Below are 13,886 nucleotides of genomic sequence, written 5' to 3'. Positions count from 1 at the left end.
GAACGAGCAGGGTAGCGGTTTGGATGCAGAGGAAAGGGCGGATCTTGGCAATGTTGCAGAGGTGAGACCGGTAGGTTTTGGTGACGGCTTGGATGTGAGGGGTGAACGAGAGAGCGGAGTCGAGGATGACACCAAGGTTGCGGCTCGTGAGACGGGAAGGATGGTAGTGCCTTCAACAGTGATGGGAAAGTCAGGGAGAGGGCTTTTCTAATGAATGAAAAGCTAATGAGGGCTTTTCTAAATTGTTTTTAATACCAGAAGTTCCAAGGAGACATTCATTAATGATTCTAAACAATATATACAGTTAAGGTAATGTTTTCACATTTACGTGCTATAGGATAATAATAATAGTCACAATGGTATTTAAGTGCTTACTATGTGCAAAGCACAAATGAATAATAAGTTACCCTTGGGCATTATTTTGGGAGAAATCGCTTTGATAGTAGCAAGGTTATTTTGAATTATGAATTTAGTCTTTTGGTGAAATAGGGAACTACAGTATTTTTTTAAAACCATTCCTTTGGCAAATATGATTTAAAATAGCCACAATATTTGGACCACAAAAAGATAATACCAAGTAAAGTTTAAGACTGGAGATTTGTGGAAATCATCTGCTCTCAGAAATAATGTTTTCCATTGGAGTTCCTAGAAGGTCAGCCTAGAAATGCTGGCAATCCCCGGATCTTTATATTATTGTTCAAAGAAGTGAATGTGATGCACACAGTCCTTGGTGACTTAGATATTGATTTGATCTACCGAGGAAGGTAGTTATTAAGTTTTTGCAATATAGCGCTGCAGGTCAGAAACATTTGTGCTGTGTGTTTACAGTCTTCTGTCTAATCATGTTGTTAGAGATACCTATTGAAGCAAAACAGCATAAAGCAATTTGAAACAGATTTACTGCTAGAAAATAAGGAGTTTTAAAGGTGTAGGGAAAAGCTGAAAAGTGCAATTTAAGGCCATCTAAATTGGGCACAGGCAGTTGGCCCAAGGAGCATTTTTTAAAAATTCTCATAAGCAAACTGAACTCTTAAGGTACAGCCTTCAATTGAGCAGCTTGGTTCTTTCACACAGACAAAGCCATGCCTTCTGCATAGAATGGATGAATTTAAAATCAAAATGGTTTATCAATCACAGCCCAGTAGTGTGGCTCAGTGGCAAGAGCCCGGGCTTGGGAGTCAGAGGTCATGGGTTCTAATCGCGGCTCCGCCGCTTGTCAGCTGTGTGACTTTGGGCAACTCACTTCACTTCTCTGGGCCTCAGTTCCCTCATCTGGAAAATGGGGGTTAAGACTGTGAGCCCCCCGTGTGGCAACCTTGATTACCTTAGAGAAGCAGCATGGCTCAGTGGAAAGAGCACGGGCTTTGGAGTCCGAGGTCAGTCACTTCACTTCCCTGGGCCTCAGTTCCCTCATCTGCAAAATGACTGTGAGCCCCCCGTGGGACAAACTGATCACCTTGTATCCTCCCCAGCGCTTAGAACAGTGCTTGGCACATAGTAAGCGCTTAATAAATGCCATTATTATTATTATTATTATCATGTGTTTGGAATATTCCATTTGTGCACAATCCAAATTGTTTTCCTAGTGATAATTTAAAGTATGAACAAATGTACCAATTGCAATCAATTGCAATTTTATGACTGACTTGCACTTTGGAAGAACTCTGCCTTAATATTACCCACATTGAAGGTGTTTTGACTAATCCATTCAATCGTATTTATTGATTGTGTGTGGAGCACTGGACTAAGCACTTGGTAAGGACAAGTCGGCAACATCTAGAGACAGTCCCTACCCAACAACGGGCTCCCAGTCTAAAAATCACATTGTGGTCTCCTCAGGTATGTACAGGTGCTTATTGTTGGAAGAATTTCCCTAATTCCTCAATAGTGTCTCTCACTGTCTCCAACTACCTCATTCTTCAGTACTGTAGATCTTGTGACCATTACCCTTTAGAAGATCCAATTCTGGAATAGAATGAAAGTGTTTTAATACTGTTTTGTCACAGTAATTTTTCTCTTCTCTGATACGTGCAGTTGATCTGATTTTGAATGGAACCCCCTTTTTTTTTTACTAGACTTCCTTTGTAACAAATATTTTGACATGTGAACTCAATCTGCCCCATTCATTCATTCATTCAGTCCTATTTATTGAGCGCTTACTGTGTGCAGAGCACTGTACTAAGCACTTGGAAATTATAGGGTCATGGGAAGAGAGAAGAGGTCGTGGGTTTTAATTCTGGCTCTGCCACTTTCATTCAGTCAGTCATATTTATTGAGCGCTAACTGTGCAGAGCACTTACTAAACGCTTGGGAAGTACAAGTTGGCAACATATAGAGACAGTCTGTACCCAACAGTGAGCTCACAGTCTAGAAGGGGGAGACAGACAACAAAACAAAACATATTAACAAAATAAAATAAATGGAATAAATATGTAATATGCCACTTAGCTGTGTGACTTTGGGCAAGTCACTTCACTTCTCTGGGCCTCAGTACTCTCATCTGTAAAATGGGCATGAAAGACTGTGAGCCCCATGTAGGACAACCTGATCACCTTTTATCCTCCACAGTGCTTAGAACAGTGCTTGGCACATAGTAAGCACTTAACAAATACCGTAATTATCATTATTACAAGTCAGCAACATATAGAGACAGTCCCCACCCAACAACAGGCTCACAGTCTAGAAGGGGGAGACAGACAACATTATTGGTAAATTGTATTTGTCATTTGTACTTCTTTCTCTACAAGTAACTGGAAAAAATGAAGCTTTCTGTATGTGTTTCTTCTAAAGATGTAAAGTCAGAGCCCTGCTCTGACAGTTTTGACACCTGTCTACATGTTTTGTTCTGTAGTGTGTCTACCCTTTCTAGACTGGGAGCCTCTTGTAGGGTAGGGACCGTCTCTATCTGTTTCCAAATTGGACTTCCCAAGAGCTTAGTACGGTGCTCTGCACACAGTAAGTGCTCAATAAATACTACTGAGTGAATGAATGAATGAATCTGCACAGTTGTGAGCAGAATTTATTCTTAGTGACTCCCAAGACTGTACTTGGTGGCCCTAGGAAGATCAGCTAATTGTTATATGTTGAAAAGTGCACTTTTGTTACTTGAATACTATAGTAATAATAATAGTGATGGTATTTTTTCAGCGCTTACTTTGTGCCAAGCACTGCTGTAAGTGTTGGGGTAGATACATGGTTATCAGGTTGTCCCACTTGGGGATCACAGTCTTGATCCCCATTTTACGGATGAGGTAATTGAGGCACAGAGACGTGAAGTGACTTGCCTAAAGTCACACAGCTGACAAGAGGTGGAGTGGGATTAGAACCCACGACCTCCAACTCCCAAGCCAGGGCCCTTACCACTAAGCCACACTGCATCAAGTGTGTAGTTCAGTAAGTATAACAAAAGGTATAATGAAAAGAAGAAAATACTGACACAAGAAATTGTCAGTTCAGGGAGGAAATGAGAGAAAAGAATATATACAATCATGTGTGTGTATGTGTGTATATATATATATATATATATATATGTATATATATATAAATAAAATATGTTACAGTTCCTGTAGACTGTAAGCTCACTAAGGACAGGAACCATGTTCAGGAATTCTATTGTATTCTTCCAAGAGCTAAGTACACTGTTCTGCACATAATAAGAGCTCAATAAATTGCCATTGATAACGACGACCATTAATACAAGGCACTCTGAGTTACTGTCCTTTATCAGCGTCACTAAAGAATCTAAAGTTATCTACAAGCACTTGTGTTGCTTTCCTTTCCTCTTTCATTTTTGCCCTGCCTAGGAAAAATTGCTGCTGCTTTTAAATTTTAAGGGTTGTCTGATACCATTGAGTCATAAATGGCACCTGGATATTTAAAAGTTCAAAATCTCCCAAGAAGTATTGCTATGAAGGAGTCCTGGTGGCCCTCTCATTCTTGTGTACTCTGTAGCTTTCTTTTCCTTAGATCTTCAGGATCTGATCTTTAAATAATCTTTTAGCTCTGAAAAATCTTTTTCTTTGTAAAAGGAACCCTGTAGACTCTCTCCGCATAAACTGTCCTTTATATTTGGCTTCAGGAACAGTGGAGTCAGATTTTTCATGAAAAGTTGCATTTCGTTTGCACTACTTAGGGCAAATTTTCTCATGCATGATGTTACTTTACATTTTCTGAAAATTATACTGTGTCAAAGCTAAGTTTAAATGTTAGTCTGCTAATATTGAGGCTGTGCTCATAAGAGAACATTTCCCTTTTCAAATTACTAATCAATTAGAAAAGGTTTTTTTCCAATTCATTGGCTAAAATAGCTATAGCAAATTTTAAGATGGATTGAAAATATCCTTAGGACTACAAAATATCCATTAATATCTTATATCTTATAAAAGTTTTTTATGAGGGATTTTCTGAATCCTGACTACTCCCTCTGTGGGGTGGACCTAATGGAGAGAAGGATTCCCAAAGGAGAAGACATATTAATTTGCTGTTTGGTATAGGAAAAGAGATAAAATATTTTTATAAACCTAAAATATAGTTCAGATACAAAATCAAACTATAACCAGCAGACTGTGGCAGACTATAAAGTTGTACTAGGTATAATCAGAATAGCATAAAATATAGTTGGTATTAATAATAGTCATTATAATGAATAATTGTGGTGTTTTTAATTTTTTATGGCATTAAACGCTTACTATGTACAAAGCACTGTTCTAAGTGCTGGGGGAGGTTACAAGGTGATCAGGTTGTGCCACGGGGGGCTCACAGTCTTAATCCCCATTTTACAGATGAGGTAACAGGCACAAAGAAGTTAAGTGACTTGCCCAAAGTTACACAGCTGACAATTGGCGGAGCCGGGATTTGAACCCATGACCTCTGACTCCAAAGCCCATGCTCTTTCCACTGAGCCACGCTGCTTCTTGTTTTCTCTGTGTCAAGCCTTGGACTAAGCGCTGAGGTAGATACATGATAATCAGCTCCCGCGTGGGCTCACAGTCTAAGTAGGAAGGAGAATTGGTATTGAATCCCCATTTTTCAGATTAGAGAACTGAGGTACTTCACTGAGAAGTTAAGTGACTTGCGCAAGGTCCTACAGCAGACAAGTGATGGAGCTGGAATTAGAACCCAGGTCTTCTGACCCCCAGGCCTGTGCTCTTTCCACTAGGTCATGGTGCTTCTCCTTAGAGAAGCAGCATGGCTCATTGGAAAGAGCACGAGCTTTGGAATCAGAGATCATGGGTTCAAATCCCGCCTCCGCCACTTGTCAGCTGTGTGACTTCGGGCAAGTCACTTAACTTCTCTGTGCCTCAGTTACCTTATCTGTAAAATGGGGATTAAGACTGTGAGCCCCACGTGAGACAACCTGATCACCTTGTATCCTCCCCAGTGCTTAGAACAGTGCTTTGCACATAGTAAGCGCTTAATAAATGCCATCATTATTATTAAACACAAATATGCCCTCATTGTACAATTCTCTCTGAACTGGAATCTAGGTCCTCATATTTTTCAAAACTACTTTTCTCAGTCCATGATAGTCTTTTGTTTCCTTTTGTTTCCTTTTGACATTCACGTGGCTTACTTTCATGGCCTTCTCCTCTTTTCCTATTAAGTGGACTGCTCAGCAACATCCACTCTCTGGGCTGGAAACCTTGACTTCCTGACTTACTCCTTTAAGCCTTCTTCAGATTTCATTGCTCTGAAGCAATTTTCTCTGTGGTGAATACTCCACTGCCCTGCCCTTAAATGTTTCATAATTCCTTTTTATCAAAACTAGGCAACTACTTGGAAACAGAGTGTATAAATGATACTCCCTCTGTTCTGTAGGCATCTTTCTTTAAAATTCTGGTTTCAGGAATTTGTATTACAGTTGAAAGGACCAGTTGGATCTTCCTGCTCATAGAGTCCAGTGGTATTTTACATAGAGAAACAGAATATTGAGCTTTAAGGTGATTGTTCAGCTCCCCACAAGAGCCCATAGCAGATAAGCAGTATCTTTGACTCTTTGTGTTATTGGACAAGACACTGCCTAAGTAGCAGATTTCACTGACAGTATTCAACGCTGGGATGATAGTAAATATAGTTGGTTGTGTAGGACTTGCAGTCTAGGCTGGTATGTAATTTCATTGTTTTTCAGAGTCATTGACTGTTGTGTGTGTCTGTGTGTGCACACACACACACACACACACGCATCTGTCATAAACACACACCCATCACATGGTAGGCTAATGTCTTATTTATCTGAAAACAAGCCTCCATTGTAAGTACTATTAGCTTCAGCAGTAATAATACAAAAGATCATATTTTTTAAGTTCGCATGTATGCACTTCCTAAGGATTTTCTTCCCATGTTGATGATTATCTTGAAAAACTATAGTAATTCCTATGAAAAATAATTGCTAAGTCGTTCACCTGCTATACACCCTTGATTTTTTTTGTTTTTTTTTAATAGTATTGTTAAGCACTTACTATGCACCGAGCACCACACTAGATATTAGGATAGATACAAGAAAATCAGGTTGGACACAGCCCATGTCCCATGGAGTTCACAGCCTTAATCCCTATTTTACGGACATTGTAACTGAAGCCCAGAGAAGTTGTGACTTGCCCAAAGTCACACAGCAAAAAAGTGTTAGAGCTGGGGTTTTGAACCCAGGTCCTCTGACTGACAGGCCTGTGCTCCTTTCACTAGTCTAGTTGCTTCCCTTTGGGAACATTTGAATTGAACATGTATTGAAAAGGCACTAGAATTTAATTAATTTCTAACTACATAAAGAAGAAGTAACTATGTGAATTACTGCTGATACTGTGGGTAATTTTGACTGCAATTGTAATTGATTTAGGGAAGTTGTTGAGTATATGGTTAACAGTTGATATTTAGGGAAAAAAGCACACTTTGACTAACTTACCCATGTGATTTATAGATAATCAAATGGAGAACAAACAGTTTGAACAAAGAAAATGTAAAATAACCCGTCTTTTTCTTAGGGTTGGAGGTGTCATTAAACTTTGATTGTTGTGTTCATTCTATACAGTGCAAGGTGAAGTGGAGAATTGAAGCAATTGTGCTGGTAATTGGTCAAACCAAGCTTTCATCTGAAATATTGTATAATGGAGTCAAAAGAGTTTGTTCAGCTTGAATTATCTAGATAATTGAATCAATTTTCTTCAATTTTCTTCTTCACTTTCCTCATGTAAACAGAACGTAAATGATTTCATGTAAAATCCTCCCTCCACATTTCTTCAAAAATCATTCATTTCATCAAGTTTACAGCTCATCTAGCAAACCAGTTACAAATAGAGGTTTGTTCATCCATCCAAGTTATTAAAAATATTTTTGGTACAAATGAAACATTCCCAAGAAATAAGTCCAAAGAAGTTACAGTTCCTCTTTTGGCAACCTTTTAATTAAATAATTTCTAAATACATAAGATTTGTAGGATGTTTATGCTACAGTAGGTGATCTGTTAGTAATAATACATTGTTTTGCTTCATGGTAAGTTTTGAAACAATCTCCATTATTAAAATTAGCATAGAATATATTTCTTAAATTTGAAAGGCAGTTACAAAGTATTTGTGTCACATTGTTTAATGGAAAATGCCATTAATTTTCTTGTTTATGATTTATTCATAAAAGTCAAAGACAATCCTGCCTTATGAACTACTTATAAACTACTATTTACTACATTACTTCTTACTGTTTCATTGAAGAAGCACTAAATAAAAGCCAGTATTGATATGGGTAGACATCCTTTTCTTACTACAGTGCACTGTGCAGAGTAGGTACTCAAATTCTGTGGTTGATATGATGATGAAAATGATTAATAACACTTTTTGAACACTTTTTGGGTATTTGAGTATTTTGGGGTTTGGGTTTAGTTCTTATAGTTGGGTCAGTCAATTCAAGTCTCATAATCAGTATGACTGCACCTTTTCTTGGTCATTTCCTTTACAATAAAGACAAGACTGTCAGTGTTGGGTACCAGTTTGGAATTAATAATGTAAAGTTATTAAAATGAACATTTCATTGCATTTCTTTAAGACATCGTTTAACATTTTATTTGGGCTGATTTTCTATAATGTTATTTTGTAAAAGGAACTTTAAATGATGCGCCTGTTATCCCACGAAACTTTTTGCGCCAGAGCCTTTCACTGTCACCAGTACTATACCAGAGGTCACATTTATTATTCTTTTATGAAATTTTTTTTGTAGAACATTCTTCTGTTGATTCTGAATTATGTATTATACTTAGTGAAAGGAAAGACACCTTAAGATAGTAAGGTGACCCAGAGTTTTGAAGCATTCGCTTAGTAGTTAATTTACACATATATCTTCAGGCAGTTGGAAGGTTTTTTTTTTTAATAACGTAACTTTAAAATGACAGATGAGTCACTTTTTGTGTTTATGATTTAGAAACAGTTTGGCTAAGTAAGAATATTTTAAGGAGGCAAGTTCTTCTTGAATATGTAATATTCACTTCTAGATATGAGTTTTAAATGTAGGCATACTACCTACTCAGTAGCTTCATTTAGATATGACTATGCACATTCTCTAGATAAGCAGATACATTTCCTCACTGGATGAAAATATTTTGAAACAAGTTTAGCAAGTGTAGAAAATGATGTAGTTAAAAATGCAAGCTATTTTGATTTAAAAAGATACAATAAATTTCATTGAATATTTAGTCTCTCTAATCCTCTGAGAGTGATTGGAGGAAAATTTTGAGAGACATAATAATAATGGCATTTGTTAAGCACTTACTATGTACAAAGCACTGTTCTAAGCACTGGGGGGATACAACATAATCAGGTTGTCCCACATGGGGCTCACTGTGTTACTCCCCATTTTACAGATGAGGTAACTGAGGCACAGAGAAGTTAAGTGACTTGCCCAAAGTCACACAGCTGACAAGCGGCGGAATTAGAAACCATGGCCTCTGACTCCCAAGCCCAGGCTCTTTCCACTGAGCCACGCTGCTTCTCTGCTTTGTTCTCTTGTAGAGCTCCACAATTAGGTCACATTAATTAAGCCCTTTGGTGCTCATTTTTCAGGCATGTGCTCACTGCAATTTCAGAAATGGTTTTTCATGTGATCACATTACTATAAATAATGGTTCATCATCAGGCTACTGGTTGCCAGAGAGGACTCAGCATTCCATTAATGCTGCCCATGTATGTATGCTGAGTGTCTGAGCTCCCTTTCTAGAGATCTGTCATCATCAGTGGCATTTATTGAGTCCTTACTACGTGCAGAGCACTGTACAAAGCACTTGGGAGAGTAGAATACAGGAGAATTGGTAGGTATTTTCCCTGCTCACAATGAGTTTAGAATCTAGAACAATTTAGAACAATTTTAGAGTTTAGAGTTTAGAACAATTTCCAGGGACAGTCAACGTGGGACAGTACCAAAAGAGCAGATGGCCAGTGACACTGGGTGACCAGGAACAGAAGGCTGAAGCTTTGTAGTCACCACTCTCCTGCCGTGCCAGTTTTACTTGGATGCCTAGTATGAGCCAGGAATTAATGAGCAACAGTTTCTTTCCCCATAGTTTTAATGTGAGATTTCTCATGCCTGGACATGTAGAATCCCAGTCAACCAGTTATTGGTATTTATTGACTACTCTATTATACTCTCCCAAGCACACAGTAAGTAATCAGTGACTCAGTGGTAGACTCTGAGCCCGTTGTTCGGTAGGGACCGTCTCTATATGTTGCCAACTTGTACTTCCCAAGCGCTTAGTACAGTGCTGTGCACACAGTAAGTGCTCAATAAATACGACTGAGTGAATGAGGTCTCACTGTGTGTAGAGGACTACACTATATGCTTCGGAGAGTTCAATATAATAAAGTTGGTAGTCACAGTCCCTCAATACAGGCCATTGATTTTTTTCAACATGTACGGTGAATTACCTTCTAGACACCACTTTTGTTCTTCACAGCATCACACATTCAGCGCTTAGTGTTCCCCCCACCTGGTGATCCACCTCTCAAATATCCATGTTTCGTGGGTGAGGTTGGAGAAGGGATATAACTAGGCTGTTCTGTGTCCCTATAAACTTAAAGGTGAGAAGCGTGCTAAATGTTTCACAATTTAAAAAGCACCTTAGACTTTACCTGCAGAGTAATGTGCTTTTTTAATGTAGGTATTATAAAATACTGTTAATGCTGTGTATACAGTAATATCGCTATTAAAAGCTTGTGATGTGACGCTATGAAATATGAAGAAAATTACCAACCTTTCCTTTGTAGAAGGTTATTAGCAAGTAACATATTAACAACTAAGCCATAAAATAATGCTGCTAATAGAAGTTTCCCTTAGAGATTAGCAATGATTTTATTCAGTCAATTGTTGAAGCATTTATGCTGAGAAGTGTAATTTCAAAAGCCATCAATAAAGGGTTTTATCTTTCATTATATGGGTTTGGGAATCACAATTTGGCTTTGGATAAGTGTGCAAAGATACTTTGGATGAAAAAAGTTTACATTAGATACTAAAGGAAATGTCTGGGTCAAAAGACTTGACTTTGTCATTTAAAAATGTATCATTTAAAACCTCTGTTCCTTCAAGAGAGAGATTTTAGGCCAATTTTGTATGTATCCCTTTTTACTGAACTCTTTTTGATCAGTAGCAAGAATAATTATAATAATTATGGTATTTGTTAAGCGCTTACTGTGTGCCAAGCACTGTTCTAAGCACTGGGGTAGATATAAGGTAATCAGGTTGTCCCAAGTGGGGCTCACAGTCTTAATCTCCATTTTACAGATGAGGTAATTGAGGCACAGAGAAGTGAAGTGTCTTGCCCAAGGTCCCACAGCAGTCATATGGCAGAGCTGGGATTTCCCAGATCCTCCGATTCCCAGGCCTGTGCTCTTTCCACTAGGCCACGCTGCTTCTCATGTATTTGATATATTCACAGTTACAAGGATCAGACTTCTAACTGCAGAATAAATTATATAAAAGAACTCTCAATCCTACCAGTAAAACATCTAAAAGAGTCTAGGACTGGACTTGAAATGTCTCTCTTTCAAGGAATGTTACTTCAAAGGGATCATGATCAAAGCAAGCAGAATTTCCCATAGGAGACCACAGTGTATTTGCATAGGGATTTGACTCCAAAAGGTAACAATGAATGTTTAGGTATTTGCTGTGTGGTTTGTGAAGGGGTAGTACTTCTGAATATAAAATATCTTAATTTTGCTTTGACAGCTTGAATGTCCTCCCAGATGTTAAATATTTCAAAATTCATCTAATAGAAATTCATAAACAAGATGAAAGTGTTAATTCTAATTGAAATAATGCATAGTTCCTTAACAGACCTAATAAAGCCCCCAAGGACAAGTAAATTGAACAGTAGCATGTTCATTTGCATGTATGAGTGGTAGAAGAAAAAGGGTATGGAAATTAAATTCTCATTTTATCTAAACTATATAAATTTCAAGGATGACTTCTAAATTAAAATTAGAAATGAGGAGCTTTAAATTTTGGGGTCCTCAAATGATTAGGGATTTTTAGGCTTGCATTGCTGTTCAATTCTCTGAGGAGAGATGCATTAATAGTTACTGCAAAAGCACTAAATAAATCTGTTTTTGTTTTGCTCCATGTACCCAGTTTGGTTATAATACTGAGTAAAAGAGGGAAAATATATTATGAAGCCCTGATCACTGTAATTAAAAATACCATCATATTATAATTTAAACATTGCATGTACTTCAGAAAATATTTTCTTATTACTGTAAGCCTTTAGAAAAATGTCAGTGTGGTCTGCAGACTATTGTTAATAATAAATAATAATAATGGTGTTTGCTAAGCACTTACTATGTGCCAAGCACTGTTCTAAGTGCTGGGGTAGATACAAGGTAATCAGGTAATTAGATGGGGTTTACAGTCTTAATTCCCATTTTACAGATGAGGTAACTGAGGCACAGAGAAGTGAAATGACACGCCTGAGGTCACAAGCAGACAGGTGGCGGAGCTGGTATTATAACCCAAATCTAGTAGAAGTAAGGGGAAGGGAAAGTAAAGCACAAATATTACTTTAAAGTTCAGTAAAAGGCACATTGAGCAGAAGTCTTTATTTCAGCATCACTATTGTTCCCTGATCAGCATTTTGGAGTTGTCTTAGTAATTCTTTTTTCTGAAAAGACTTAATTTATATTTGTTGCTTACTTTTAGTTCTCACACTCAACAGGAGTAATGTTCTTGAAACATTGGTCATTGAGGAATTTGTGTACCAACTCTGTTGTAGTGTACTCTCCCAAGTGCTTGGCACAGAGCTCTCCGCACATAGTAAGCGCTCAGTAAATACCACTGATTGATTGTTGGACAAAGTATGATTTAAGATCATTTTACCAATGAGGAAACTGAAGCTCATTGTGGGCAGAGAATGTGTCTGTTTATTGTTGTATTGCACTCTCCCAAGCACTTAATACAGTGCTCTGTACACAGTAAGTGTTCAATGAACATGATTGAATGAATGACGCACATTGAAGTTTGTGACTTGCCCAAGGTCACCCAACAGACAGGTAGCAGAAATGGAATTAGAACCCAGGTCCTCTGACTCCCAGACATGGGTTCTTTCCACTGGGCCAGGTATGAAATGGACAAGGTCATAGCAATGGCTGTCGAGGATGAGCAAAAGGGTTCATTCTGCCACCGCAGATTGGAGTTTTAACCCAGAGAGCACTCTCACAATTAGTGCTGTTGATCAGTGCTTTCCCTTGGATGGCTGGCTTTTAAGATATCGCCTAGAGGACAATTCTTTCAAATTGTTTCAGAAATAGTATTTTCCATATCAAAAGTCTGTTCAAATCTGCCAAATGGGGATTAAGACTGTGAGCCGAGCCCCATTTGGTACATGAATTGGGTCCAACCTGATTTGCTTGTGTCTGCCCCAGTGCTTAGTATAGTGCCTGGCACATAGTAAATTCTTATCATATACCAGTAACTCCAGAAATATTATTTTGGTCTTGAGCATGTTTCCGCTCATAAGTGTTGCTTTAGTGGAAAGGGTGATATTTGCTCCAGAGTCAGTCATAAAAGGAATATATCACTAGAAATCTTCTCCTAAAGTATTCTTTGAATTTGCCGACTTGGCCCCTGCTGGTTTAATCAAGTCAGAACACTGTTTAGAAGTCCTCCTTTGCAATTAACGAGTTAATGTTACCGGTGTAAGAATACCAGCCTCACTGGAATATTAGCTATTTTGAGCTTGCTAAGAGATGGTATGAATAAACATTAACATTTTAATGAAACCTCTATCTCAAAATGCATGCAAATGCTTGTTTAATGTACCAAAAACTTAACCTCTAATGCTTTGTAACTGCCTCAGTTAATTTTAGTCCAGATAAGGGGTAAAGGGATAGCATCTTTAAGAGAAGTTTATTTTTTTAAACAACCTTTAATGTTCATTATTATTGTCAATTTGGAATGCCGACTTTATTTTCCTGGTCACCCATTTCTGTTTAGAGACTGGGTTCTTCAGCTTTTCACCCTCCTTCCTGGGCTCCAGTCCCTGTAGTAAGAGAAATGAACAAAAGAATGCTAGAGATCTAGTATATCTCTGTTTATCCCATAGCTATTCAAAGACTGAAAAGCTGACTGAGCCTTGCTTCTAAAAGAGTTGTATTTACAACTCTTTGTAGAAATGAAATAAGTCTTTTGCCATATTTTCATAAGTGATCTGGGTGATGGATTATAATAAATGCTCATTATGGTCATAGATGACACTGAAGTTGGACTCGTGGGTGGCGGGGTGATGATGATGGAGTCTCTCGACAGAAACAATGGATGAGATTCAAACCTGACACTAGCACCCAGAACCTGCACAGAGGAATTGATTGTAGTGCCAGTGGCTTGCACAGTGCCATTCATACTTCCTTCCCTTGTTAGTCAGGTTA

The 13,886-nt window shown here is 38.1% G+C and overlaps 1 protein-coding gene across 3 annotated transcripts in view; it reads left to right on the top strand.

The window, feature by feature from the left end:
• Nucleotides 1–13,886, top strand: part of EPHA6 (EPH receptor A6) — a 357,034-nt gene that overhangs the window by 56,371 nt on the left and 286,777 nt on the right. The gene's annotated exons all lie outside the window — the stretch shown is intronic.

This window comes from Tachyglossus aculeatus, chromosome 24, assembly GCF_015852505.1.
Source record: "Tachyglossus aculeatus isolate mTacAcu1 chromosome 24, mTacAcu1.pri, whole genome shotgun sequence".
Taxonomy (NCBI): domain Eukaryota; kingdom Metazoa; phylum Chordata; class Mammalia; order Monotremata; family Tachyglossidae; genus Tachyglossus; species Tachyglossus aculeatus.
This window is presented reverse-complemented; position numbering and strand designations above follow the sequence as displayed.